The sequence below is a fragment of the Staurois parvus genome, unplaced genomic scaffold (genome assembly GCF_062004578.1).
Source record: "Staurois parvus isolate SC_StPar_1 unplaced genomic scaffold, SC_StPar_1.0 ptg000030l, whole genome shotgun sequence".
NCBI lineage: Eukaryota > Metazoa > Chordata > Amphibia > Anura > Ranidae > Staurois > Staurois parvus.
Window position 1 is genome coordinate 714537 of NW_028317826.1, and position 13350 is coordinate 727886.

General features: G+C 39.4%; 1 protein-coding gene across 3 annotated transcripts in view; it reads right to left on the bottom strand.

The window, feature by feature from the left end:
• Positions 1-13350, bottom strand: part of TRPS1 (transcriptional repressor GATA binding 1) — a 421564-nt gene that overhangs the window by 387812 nt on the left and 20402 nt on the right. The window lies entirely within an intron of this gene.

The following is a 13350-nucleotide window of genomic DNA, read 5'->3' on the forward strand; positions in this document are numbered from 1 at the left end:
AAGAGAGCGATTCACACCAGACATCCCAAGAATATTGCAACACTGAAACAGTTTTGTGAAGAGGAGTGGTCCAAAATGACTCCAGATCGTTGTGCAGGTCTGATCTGCAACTACAGGAAACGTTTGGTTGAGGTTATTGCTGCCAAAGGAGGGTCAACCAGTTATTAAGTCCAAAGGTTCACATACTTTTTCCTCCCTGCACTGTGAATGTTTACATGTTATGTGCAATTAAACCATGGCAACATCTAATGTTTGTGTAGTATTATGTTCAGCAGACTGTGTTCTTCTATTGTTGTGACTTAGATGACGTTCAGAGCACATTTTATGCCCAATTCATGCAAAACTCCACGTAATCCCAAGGGGTTCACATACTTTTTCTTGCAACTGTATAGTATTTCTACTACAGTGTGTACATATAAAATAGTTGTGCAAACAAAAACTATTACAGAGTTTTACATATTTTGCAGAGGTTTAAAATCAATAACCGATGCGTTTCAGAGACTATGGCTCCTTCTTCAGGGATAACTCTGTAGACAGTACAATGTAATATATCACTAAAACATACACCATTTAAAATCTGCTTGACAGAATATCTCTTATTGATAGCCACATCAAAACATAAACTTCCACAATTAGTGGGAGAAAACAGGAATGGTCTCCACATCACATTACCTATGTAGTGGAGATGAGAAAGAGTGGATAAGGGACGGTGTGATGTCCACGGTTGGAGAGTAATCCTCATCCAATATGTAGTCACCCCAAAATAAATGTTTTAAAAGGCAGCAAAGATTTCAGTCAGCCATGTCCATGGATTGACAAACGTGTGGCATGTGTTAATTCAGGAAATGCATTTTGGAGCATTTCCTGAATGCTCTTCAATGAATGTAAGATGTCTATTTAGATGAGGTAGAGAGGTGGGGTGGAGAATACCTTATCTTTGACAAAAGACACAAGGCATGCTGTGAATGGGGGGCACTGGACCCAGTGGACTGCTGCTATTACTTTAGTAGCAGTGACTACTAGAGTGATTTTCAGCTTCCACAGCGATTGGGCAGGTATGAGACATACTGTAACAAGCTGGACCAATGTAACTATACAATAAAATTCATACCTAAATTTTAGCTTTAAAGCAGCAATGTTAGATGCTTCAAAAAATGAGATGAGAGTTTGTTCAATTGGAGAACTAATATACTCACCTCTCCACTGGCCTGCATCTCCTAACTTAGCTCCATTTGCAGTCTCTTTAACATATGCAACATTTCCCGGAGTGTCAAATGCCCATGTCCCCCACCTCACATCATGGTTCCTTCCTTCCAGCCCCTACATCACTTCCTGTAGTAACCAAGGGGTCACAGGATGAAACTACAGTTTACAATGGGGGACAGAGGCATCTGAATATTTAGAATGTGAAAGTTTAGATTGCTGAAGAGTCTGCAGCACCAGATCGGAGCAAAGGGGAGACACAGGATGCCTGAGAGCAGAGTATAATAGCTTTTCAATTGGAGGGAACTTTCATCGAGGTTCTTTTGAAAGCTACTGAAAAGAACACTTTTATCAGGCCTCATAAGGACTAAAATTCTTCACCACCCAATTCCCAGTAAAAATTCTATCACTTTCAGGTATGGCAAGACACATGAATCCTACGATTTCTAAAGCGAGCAAAATCCTCTCTTGTATTAAAAGAGGTATAGACTCCAGAGAGAGAGATATCATATTACCCCGGTACAAATCATTAGTAAGACCTCATCTGGAATATGTAGTTCAGTTTTGAGCACCAATTCACAAAGAGAACATTGGGGCCCTGGAGAAAGTACAGAGAAGGGCAATCAAACTGATAAGAGGCATGGAGGAGCTCAGCTATGAGGAAAGATTAGAGGAACTGAATTTATTCTCTCTTGAGATTAAAGGGGGATATGATCAACATGTATAAATACATCAGTGGTTCATATAGTGAACTCGGTGTAGAGTTATTCACCCTGAGATCATCACAGAGGACAAGGGGGCACTCTTTACGTCTGGAGGAAAAGAAATTTAATCTCGAAACACGGAAAGGTTTCTTCACAATGAGAGCTGTGAAAATGTGGAATAGACTCCCTCAAGAGTTGGTTCTGGCCAGCTCAGTGGATTGCTTTAAAAAAGACCTGGGTTCTTTCTTGGATACACAGAATATAACTGGATACTAACATTTATAGGTAAAGTTGATCCAGAGACTATCCGATTGCCTCTCGGGGGATCAGGAGGGAATTTTTTTCCTGCAAGAGCAAACTGAGTCATACTTTGCTCGTTTTTTTGTTTTTTTTTGCCTTCCTCTGGATCAACTTATACTGTGGTGTGATTATAACTTTTTTTCTTTTTAATGGTTGAACTGGATGGACTTTTGTCTTTTTTCAGCCAGACTAAACTATGCAACTATGTAACCCCTAACCACCACCTCGTTGTCTCACAGTTAATTGTTAGAGCCCAAGTAAAGTCGCATGAGGATGTAGGGAGCTTGCTGAGCCGTAATCAAGTTTTATATTTCAGTAGAGGTAGGAGCACACACCTTAGGGAAGCCTTTTACCCATGCTGGCAGTAAGTTAAGTAACCCTATACTAGGACAATGAGTACTGGAACCTGGGTTTGACACAGAGATCAAAAATCATTCAAATGAAATATACCCACACTTGTACATAGGCAACAATAAATGCAATCTCCTTTTCACAAAGCCACTCAAATATCCAAAGAGATCTGACCTCTGGAATATCAGACATAAGCTGGATCAACAATTGTCCGAATGGCCTTTAACATATAATGACATTTTCATTTAAAGCCAAAACTGGCCACCTAATTTGAAAGCCCCAGCAATGTTCACTCTCCTAACACCACAGTCTTTGAATATAACTTTCTAAATTACTAAAACTCAGAGAAAGGAGAACATGAAAAAAAAGGATTGAAAAGGGAAATGTGCTAATATATAGAATATCAGTGAAGTATTAGCATAGCATGGAGTATGCATTACATCAACAGAAGGTTCATAGACATGAAGACACAAAAACGTAGCAGGTAAGAGAACTATATTACAATAACATTCAGTTGTCAGATCACATTGAAACTGTAGAGCATAAATTTCAATTTATGAGGCTATAAAAGGCCTATATTTTCAATAAAAAAGGTAAAAATAGCATGGTCACATGGTAGAAAATAACGAAGTAAATAACCCAAGCATTATATCTTAGTGAATTTAGTCTATGGTGCTCTATGTCTGCATAGAACATTGCATAAACATTGGAGGTTTGGCATTGTAAGTCTGTATAAATGTAAAAGAATTTAATCATGGCTATGTCCAGAGGACAGGTCATGTTGTAGGTACAGTGTTTTATATCTGCATAGAGCGTAATAGAATTATATTATGGTTTTGTCTATTGGTGTGTTTATTTTGGAGGTGCAATGTTCAAAGAAGGCAATAGATTTCAATTGTAGTAAAGTCCAGAGGTCGGAACTTGTTGGAGGTTGAGTTCCTAATGTCTGCATAGTGTGTAATAGAATATTATTACAGTTATGTCCAGTGGACAAGTCTTGTTGGAGATGTTCTATGTCTGTATACATTGTAACATAATGATATTATGGTTATGTCCAGTGGGCAGGTCAAATTGAAGATGCAATGTTTTATGTCTCTATAGAGTTTATTGCAATTATATTATGGTTACATCCCGTGGTTAGGTCATGTTGGAGGTGCAGAGTCTTATATTTGCTAGAGCAACGTTTCCCAACCAAGGTGCCATAGAACCCTAGGGTTCCTCCAGAAGTTGCCAAGGGTTTCTTGGGCAACAGGCCATTCTTGCCTCTCAGATAAGTAACCACTATCAACACTTTTTAGCTATTCTGTAAGGGGGGGTTCCAATGACCACAAATATAAGGAGCATTCTTCCCAGTGACCATCATACTAATGTACCATGAGCTGTAGATATAATAATTATTAGTAAGGGTTCCCCAAGGCCGCAAGATTTTTTCAAGAGTTCCTCTGTGTTAAAAATGTTGATAAAGGCTGTGCTAGAGTATAGAATTTTTATGGGTATGTCTAGTGGGCTAGTCATGTGGGAGGTGCAGAGTCTTATATCTGCTAGAGTATAATAGAATTTTTTCTGGGTATGTCTAGTGGGCTGGTCATGTTGGAGGTGCAATATTTTATATCTGTATTGAGCGTAATAGAATTATATTATGGTTAGCTTCAGTGGTCAGATTATGTTGGAGATGCAATGTTCTATGTCTACGTATTGTGTAACAAAATCAAATTGTGGTAATGCCCAGAGGTCAGGACTTGTTGGAGATGTTCTAAGTTGGTATACAGAGTGTAATAAAATTATATTATGGTTATTTCCAGTGGCTTTCAGAGGAAAAACCAAGAACAGGAAAACCACACCAACAGGTTAGAGGCCAAAATGACTTATTCCACTAACACAGTTTCATCTGTAGTTGCGGCCATCGTGCTTAGGGGCTCAAAACTTCCCTCTGCATCAGGGTCTTTGTTGTTTGTAGAAATGCAGATTAATTAATTGAGAAAGGTATTAAAATTGTGGTGGAGGAATTTGCAGATGGTATCAGCAGCCTGCACCACAATTGTACCTACAGATCTTGATTTTAGTAGTATAAATGTTAGTAAAATAAAGGTTGGGCTTTGTATAAACATTTAAAATTGTAGCCAAAGATGAAGGCGTAGTGTTCTAGGTCTAAGTAAGGCATACCAGAATTGTATTTACACCAGGTCCAGTCATCGGGTCATGATGGAAGTCTACTGTTCTATGCCTGTATAGCGTGAAACTGAATTGTGCTATGCAACTATATACAATGTAACTGTATTGTATTCTAACTGTTTGCAGTAGATAGATAATACTAGGCAGGTGTAGTGTCCTGCGAGCTCATTCTACACAATAAATACAGATGCACCTGCCCTGACAGCAATGTGCCCTAGCAGATCGTTGGGAAGTGTTGGCAGAGGTGATCTGGATGCCATATTATAAAACACATCAATCTACTGTCTTTAAAATCCATCCCATTGCAATTTATTTTTCTAAATAAAACGCAATCTGTGCAGGGTTTATGTATTTAGTTAAAATATTATTCTTGGACTTATAGCTTTTATTTGGCAGATTAATTCTTTATAATTGCATTTGGATAAAATTCAATAAATGCAAACAGCGGCAATACACAAATTAGCCCTTTACAAGTCATAACTCTCTACTTGTAATTTAGGAATTGCAACGTGAAATTCAGCCTAAATTGTATATTACAACCCCAGTCTATCGTGCGTATGGTGTTAGGAAAGTTTCTTTTAACAGATTACAACAGGAGCAGACCAAAGCAGAATGTTAAAGTTGTTGTAGATTATGAAGGTTTTTTTTACCTTTATGCATTCCTTGCATGAAGGTTATAAAACCTTCTGTGCTCCTCCTACAGCCCTCCTAATACTCAGCTGAGCCCGATCTCGATCCAGCAATGTGCATGAGAGCCTCGGCTGTCCCAGATCTCCCTCTCTTCATTGGCTGTGACAGCAACAAGAGCCTTTGGCTCCCACTGCTGTCAATCACATCATGGGCAGCACAGTGGCTAAATGGTTAGCACTTCCGCCTGGCAGTACTAGGGTCGTTGGTTCAAATCCCAGCCACGGAACCACCTGCCTGGAGTTTGCATGTTCTCCCTGTGCCTGCGTGGGTTTCCTGCGGGTATTCCGGTTTCCTCCCACACTCCAAAGACATGCTGGTAGGTGAATTGGATCCTGTCTAAATTGGCCCTAGTATGTGTATGTATGAATGAATGTAAGTTAGGGACCTTAGATTGTACGCCCCTTGAGGGTTAGGGACTGATGTGAATGTACAATATATATATGTAAAGCGCTGCGTAAATTGACGGCGCTATATAAGTACCTGAAATAAATAAATAAAAATCACAGTCAGTGAGCCCATGAGGAGAGAGCGGGTCGGAGACGAGCCACGGCTCTATGTGTCTTATAAACACACAGAACTGGGCTCAAGAGCAAGTACGCAACAGTGCCCCCATAACAAGGGGCTTGCTATTGGGGGTACTGGTCAAGGGGATGAAGCCATGAGCGCTGATGGGGGTCCTGAGAAGAAGAGGATCAGGGCTGCTCTGTGCAAAACCACTGCACAGAGCATGTAAGTATGACAGTTTGTTATTTTAAAAGAAAAAAAATGCAAAACCTTTAATATCACTTTAAAGAACATATCAACCCAACATTCCATATTCCTGATACATGCCTGCTGTACAATGTACTTGTTTAAAAAAGTATCCTGTTCTCTTTGTATTGCTTCCTTTTTGTGAACTCCCTAGTGTTCCTGGCAGTACCACTGCTTCCCTACTAAAACTAACCAAACTAGGCATTAGAGCACAGAGTTGTCAGTTCTCTAGCTGTGCTGAGTCTGCTCTCTGCCAATGATCACACCCCCCCCCCCTTGCAAAGCCATTCACTGGGAGGATCAGTAGGAATGGGTTGTTTTACAAGATGAGGGTTCACATATACTTTAAAGCTAAACTCCAGGCAAACCGTCATTAAAAACACAGAGCAAATCCATACACAATAAGGGAGTTGTTTTTTTTATCTGGAATTTGTATTTCTGCTCATCCAGTTTTATGATTTGCACAACTCTGTCATACAGCACAGCCCTATCTGGCAGGGCAGAAGACCTGTGTTCTAGATTATCATCATCTCAGAGCGCATGTGTCCCTAAATGGCACTCCTGCCATAGACATTAACAGACTGCCAGCAGCATAGTTGGATGCTGCACTTGTCCCTCCCATGCACACTAAAGCACTGGGAGGGATGCACTGCTTCTATATGGCCTCTGAGGGGCCGAAAAATTTTTTGATACTTTTCCTGCATTTAGAAAAGCCAATGTTAAAAGGATAGGTTCACATTTGGGAACATATTCCACCCGTTTTTAGGGTGGAACATGTAACATGTTCCCACTTCTGCAGCCGCTCGGGGATCGGAGCCCGCTGTGTGACACAGCAGTATGGGGAGATGTTCCCCATACCAGCTGGCCAGAAATGGCCACATCATTTATACACAGAGTTCTATGAATGAATGAACTACAAGTACTGACATCCTTTGAGGCTGACAGCTTGTAGTTCTTAATGAACGTAATGAACTATCATGGAGATGTAGTTCATTGATTCTTCCTGGCAGTATAAAACGGTATATGAGCACACAGATACACTGACAATTTGCAGGAGTCCTGCATGGCACCAGTGATCTGTTGATCACTGGTGCAATGCTTTCTAGGCTCCTCCCAAAAAAAAAAAAATATAGAGTAAAGGCAATTTTTTATACCTGCAAAAAATGTGCATTTTTTTTTTTTTTTTTACAGCTGAACTTATCCTTTGAGACCCCAGGTAAAATGTTTCTGGACCAGTCATAGTATCAATTAATGTTTCACTGCACTGTATCCTTCAGAGTTTCTGAACTTTAAGCAACCTTACTGCCACAGAATTGAAAAAGCTCCAATTAACGAAAACATTAACAAAGAATTTCTAACAACTAAGCATTTTTTGTATAACATTTAAAAAGTAAAAAAACAATATCCACACTGCAACACTGTAATTTCGCATCTCAGCAAGCATAAAAAGACTAAAGTCTGCCATATGTGTCTAGAGTTTCTGCCGGTCCTTCTGCTGAATCATTTGAAATTCAAGCCACTGATTTTTATTTATTTCAGGTACTTATATAGTGCCATAAATTTACACAGTGCTTTACATATATATTGTACATTCACATCAGTCCCTAACCCTCAAGGGGTGTACAATCTAAGGTCCCTAACTCACATTCATACATACACATACTAGGGACAATTTAGACAGGAGCCAATTAACCTACCAGCATGTCTTTGGAGTGTAGGAGGAAACCGGAGTACCCGGAGGAAACCCACACAGGCACAGGGAGAACATGCAAACTCCAGGCAGGTGATTTTGTGGTTGGTATTCAAACCAGCGACCCTAGCACTGCCAGGTATAAGTACTAACCATTAAGCCACTGTGCTTCCCATGGCCCTGTTGGCACCACCTGGCTCAACAAAAGATGACTTTTCAATTGAGTTTTGTCAAGACAGGTGGCAACTGTTAGCCAAACAGTGTCTGCATCCAGTCTGATGCAGTCATTGTTGGGGTATTCAAGCAGTTGCCAGAATACCATAGGTGGCAAAGAAGATTCTTGCTTAGCATAGATGGAGGAATCAAACAAAGCTATATGCGTATGGCTCACCTAAGAACTGGGACCCAAGCTCCATAAATTACAAATACCAAATATTAATATTTAGCAGTGTGCATTGTGTGCAGGAAAACGTATACCCCCCGTCATGTTCAGAGGTTGGTTTTGCTGCCAAAGAACGCAATCCATTCAAGCCCAGCATCTGGTTCTTGGTTATGGTACAGTATTCCCATTCAAAAACCCTGTTCAACTGAAAAAAAAGGCATTCAAGAGGCAGTATTTCCTTATCAATACTTGTCAATTTCATCTACAGCATGCTCTGAAAAGCGATCCACTTCAGAACGTTCTTCAGAGACCAGCGCATATGTAAACTGTTTACTGCAGCCAAAAGTAATTAGCTTCAGTAAGCCTACAGTAAATAGCTAAGCAGTGAGGCATAACAGGTTGTTATTGAGCATCATCATGTCACCTCAGAACAGAAAGATGAATATGTGCTTATAAAGGCTGTTTTATGAACACATTTTATTAACATTTATTTAAACATTACATCCCCCTCATAAAGACTCCCGACACTCTTTGTCTATTTCTATATTAAAACAAGCAGCTAAATACACAGTTTAAAAAAAACAACTATTTTTAGCTGTGTATTCATCATAAACTCATATCTACAAAAAGATACACAATACTGTGCACTCACTTACCACTGATAGCGAGCATGGCCAGGTCCGTGAAGTAATAGTTCTCTATTCTATTTAAGTAATACAGCTCAGTCAGCGCTCCACCCCATTGCCTGCCAATTGGGATATAAATGAGCATCACCACACTGATGAAGCTGTCACAACTTTCTTCTCCTGTCAGCAGTTTCCCTGTGTTAGACTGACACTTTACTGTGCTCCTGCAGTATCTGAATGGCTATCCCTCCTTCTCCTAGTCTTGCAGTGCAAGGATTAAGAGAAAGCTAATATAAAGACAGGTACAGGTATTTATACAGATTCCGGGCAGATATATAACACAATTGCACAAATTCTAAAGGAAAGGAGTAATGCATTTTCTTGGAACTAGTTCTCAGTCCTACACTACAAAAACAAAGCACAAAATCGTATTCCAAGCAACTAACACCTAAACCCAAAATGAAAAGGCATGTAAACAGAACAACATGGTCTTGAAAAATTATATATTATATATATATATATATATTTTTTTTTTTTTTAGGTTATTATCAAAATATTTATTATTAAATGATAATTCAAACATAACTATTAGCCAAGCTTGGGCCTACCGGATAATAAAATATATACATACACACACAGTATATATATTTATTTATTTTATATTTTGTGTTTTTCTTATTTGATTTGGGTTTTTTTGTCATTTTTTTTTTGTCATTATTAAAAAAATAATTCAAACATATCTACTAGCCAAACTAGGAGCCTACCAGATAATAGAATATATATATATATATATATATATATTTATTTATTTCAGGTACTTATATAGCACCGTCAATTTACTCAGCACTTTACATATATATTGTACATGCACATCAGTCCCTAACCCTCAAGGGGCGTACAATCTAAGGTCCCTAACTTACAATCATACATACACATACATACTAGGGACAAATTAGACAGGATCCAATTAACCTACCAGCATGTCTTTGGAGTGTGGGAGGAAACTGGAGTACCCGGAGAAAACCCACGCAGGCACAGGGAGAACATGCAAACTCCAGGCAGGTGATGCCGTGGCTGGGATTTGAGCCAACGACCCTAGTACTGCCAGACGGAAGTGCTGACCATTTAGCCACTGTGCTGCCCATATATATATATATATATATATATATATATATATACATACATATACACACACACATATATACACACACACTTTATACTGTATATTTTATTTTTTGCTTTGTTTTAGGGGTTTTTTGTTATTAAATAATTCAAATATATCTACTAGCCAAACTCAAGGCAACCGGATAACAGTGTATACAGCTATGACACCTTCTACATAAAATAAAATTTACAGTATAATTTCCTTTTAATAATCAGACGTTTTCCAACCATTCCGGCCATATACACACACATGCTTATACTCTTTTCTAGCATATAACAACTAAGTTCACACTGACCGAACAGTCACTGCCAGCCAGAAATTTAAATGTTCTATTTTTCCTGAAAGAAAGACCCACAGCCATAGCCGAATCATAAAACTTGTCCACAGATTCTAGTGTCCAGTGGGAACCAAATCCCTTTTCAGAGAAAAAAAGCCCCAAAAAACTAACATTAGTAGCAAGCCAAATTATTTCTTTTAGAATCTTTTTTTTAGCTTACTCCTCCAATAGATAAATATGTTGTTATCATTAGCTATTAAAAGGCAATAAACTATGGGCACTGCTTTTCAGCCCTCTATATCTCAAGGGGCTCCGTTACACAAATTTCTACACCTCAGGGGCTGGCCAACTACCACCTCTAGTTTTTTTTACTGGCTAGTAAGGCTGGCTATATTAATAATTGGCCATTAGGTACGTGCTGAAGGGAATGGATCAAACCTCAACACCAGACCTCAACACTTTCTTTTTCGCAAGAAAGTACAGAAATTTGAAGAACAAACAGAACAAACCAAAACCCCAAATTCTGAGCAAAAAAAGATCATTTTAAAAGATAAGCAGAGGCATTGCTAGGTGCTCAGGTTTGTTTTCCATAACATTTTATGGGTGTACTGGTTTATCTGGCCAATAAAAAAGAAACCTTACGATTATTTCTATTTAGTTAAATTATGTATAACCATCAGACGTATATTAAGCACTAGTATGTACCATAGAGAAGGGATGGGTGTGCATTTATAATGTGCAAAGCTTAGTAACCAGATTTTATCTTTCAACAATGCAAAGCAGGCAGAACATAAATATGGGAGTGCGAGGAGTTGCGGTGGGTTACTGTACCTTGCAAATTGTTTTTTTTTCCATACAAAATGAGCATGAATTAACTAGACTCAAAAAAGTGCCTATAATCAAAGCAAGCCAATAAACTGACAAATCGATGTACATCTTATGGTCACGGCTAAGTTATAATTACACACAACAGTCTTCATGCACAGACACATGTATGCTCACCAGAGAACACCATCCAACACGTATTAAAAGATGTACAAATAGTTTATCTGCCTTTAAAACAGAAGTGTATCATGACAATGGATGGAAATTTATTTCTCCTCTACCTGTGACGAAAATGTCACAACTCTAGTGACACGTAGCTCACAAACTTCAGGTATTTTCATATAAATGTAATGACATTGACATACCCATGCATTGACCGACTAATTACTGCAAATTAGACTAATAAAAAAATTAGCAGGTCAGAGCTATCTAAATCCACATAGGTCATGGATCTAAAAGTTTAAGTATATACAGTAGAACTCCCTACCCCAATCCATCAGACTATCACCCACTCTCCTCTCCTTTAGGCGCACCCTAAAAACCCACCTCTTCAGGAAAGCCTACCCCACCCCCTGCTAATTGCCGATCTCCTCCACTCTTCCTACCACTCCATCCCCCACAGCTTTTCCTCCTGTACCACTCTCCCCTCCCTCCTAGATTGTAAGCTCCAAGGAGCAGGGCTATCTAACCCCTCGTGTTTTGCACTGTATTGTTATTGTACAGTCTCGTGTATTGTCTCCCATTGTAATGTACAGCGCTGAGCGAACTGTTGGCGCTATATAAATACTGTATAATAATAAGTATATAGAAAACAAAAAAACACAACTTTTTTTTTCTTTTTTCTTCTAAATAGCTTATTGATTTGTTAAATCCCTATACAGATTTGTATCTGTTGTGTACATTCACCATCTCTATTTGTCCTGAAAATTAAAAATATTCTTTTTGAAATCCAAAACATTGTCGAAAATCTTCCATTTGGGGCATCTGTTTCACTGACTACCAAGGGAGAATTTTCCCTCATCTTGAAGAAATGTTTTTCTGAATTCCTGTTGTGTGCCCAGGACAGAAAGTGAAGGGAAGTCTACTCAAAAGGGAACACACAGTAGCAACAGCAGGGCTTTTATCCAGGACATATTCCAACAAAAACTAAAATTGATTTTTATTTTTAGGCTTTAGATATTTTGAATCCATCCAAAACCAATATTTTGAATCACCCATTGAAACCTCCAGGTCTTTGCTCTTAAAGTGGTGGAACTTCACCCAAAAGGGAAAGTTCCACTGTTCTCCCCCCACATATTTTTTTTTTTTGTTGGGGGGGGGGAGAGCAGGCACCTAGTTTTGGGCAGCTCACCCCGTCCACAACCTTCTGGGACATATCACAGGTCTTAGGTGGCTGCAGGACTATTTACAGGGCACAGTGTGCCTCGTGCATGCACAGTAGGAAGCCGGCTGTGAAACCACAAGGTGTCACAGCCAGCTTTTCGTGGTTAACATGCTGGAGCCGGGGTCCTGAAGACCGGAGAAAAAACAGCCTGGGTGAGGACAATGCTGGATCCCTGGACAAGTGTCTGTTTAATAAAAGTCAACAGCTACAGTTTTTGAAGCTGCTTTGAAATTTTTGGAACCTGGCTGAAGGCAGCCCTTTAATTTTCCAGGCCAGCCAACCTGTCTTAGCAGGCACAATGGTCCTCACCCGCTTGGTGATAAATTTCCAAATCTGTTCACCCACCACAGAAGATAGGGTGGCCGTCTCTTTACCCTACGCACAGGGAGTTCCCGAACCTGCCCACCTCCTATAGCAGATAGGATGGCTTCGGCTCTAGCTGTTGCTCTGGAGTTCCCAGGTCCACCCACCTTGCACTGTAGACATTGGGGTCCTTGCTCTCTAGGTTTTCAGGTCTGCCCATCTCCCACAAAAAATCTCTCTCCCTAAATTTTTTAATCAAGGTGCAAAAAGAGAGCAAATTGAAATAAACTCCAGTAATAGGTGGGGAAGAACTGTGCAGTTCAGTGGCAAGAATATACTATCAGAGGCCTCCAAGAGACTAGGCAAGTGATTCTACTTTGCATCTACTAAAATAAACATCACTTCCTAAATTACTCTCACTTTTACACAATAGCTTTACTTAAAAAACAAAAAAAATGACTGTCTGTTTATAGCAAAAAACAACAAAGTCTGAATTGGCTCTTGTAGAGCTACAAATCCCAGCATTTT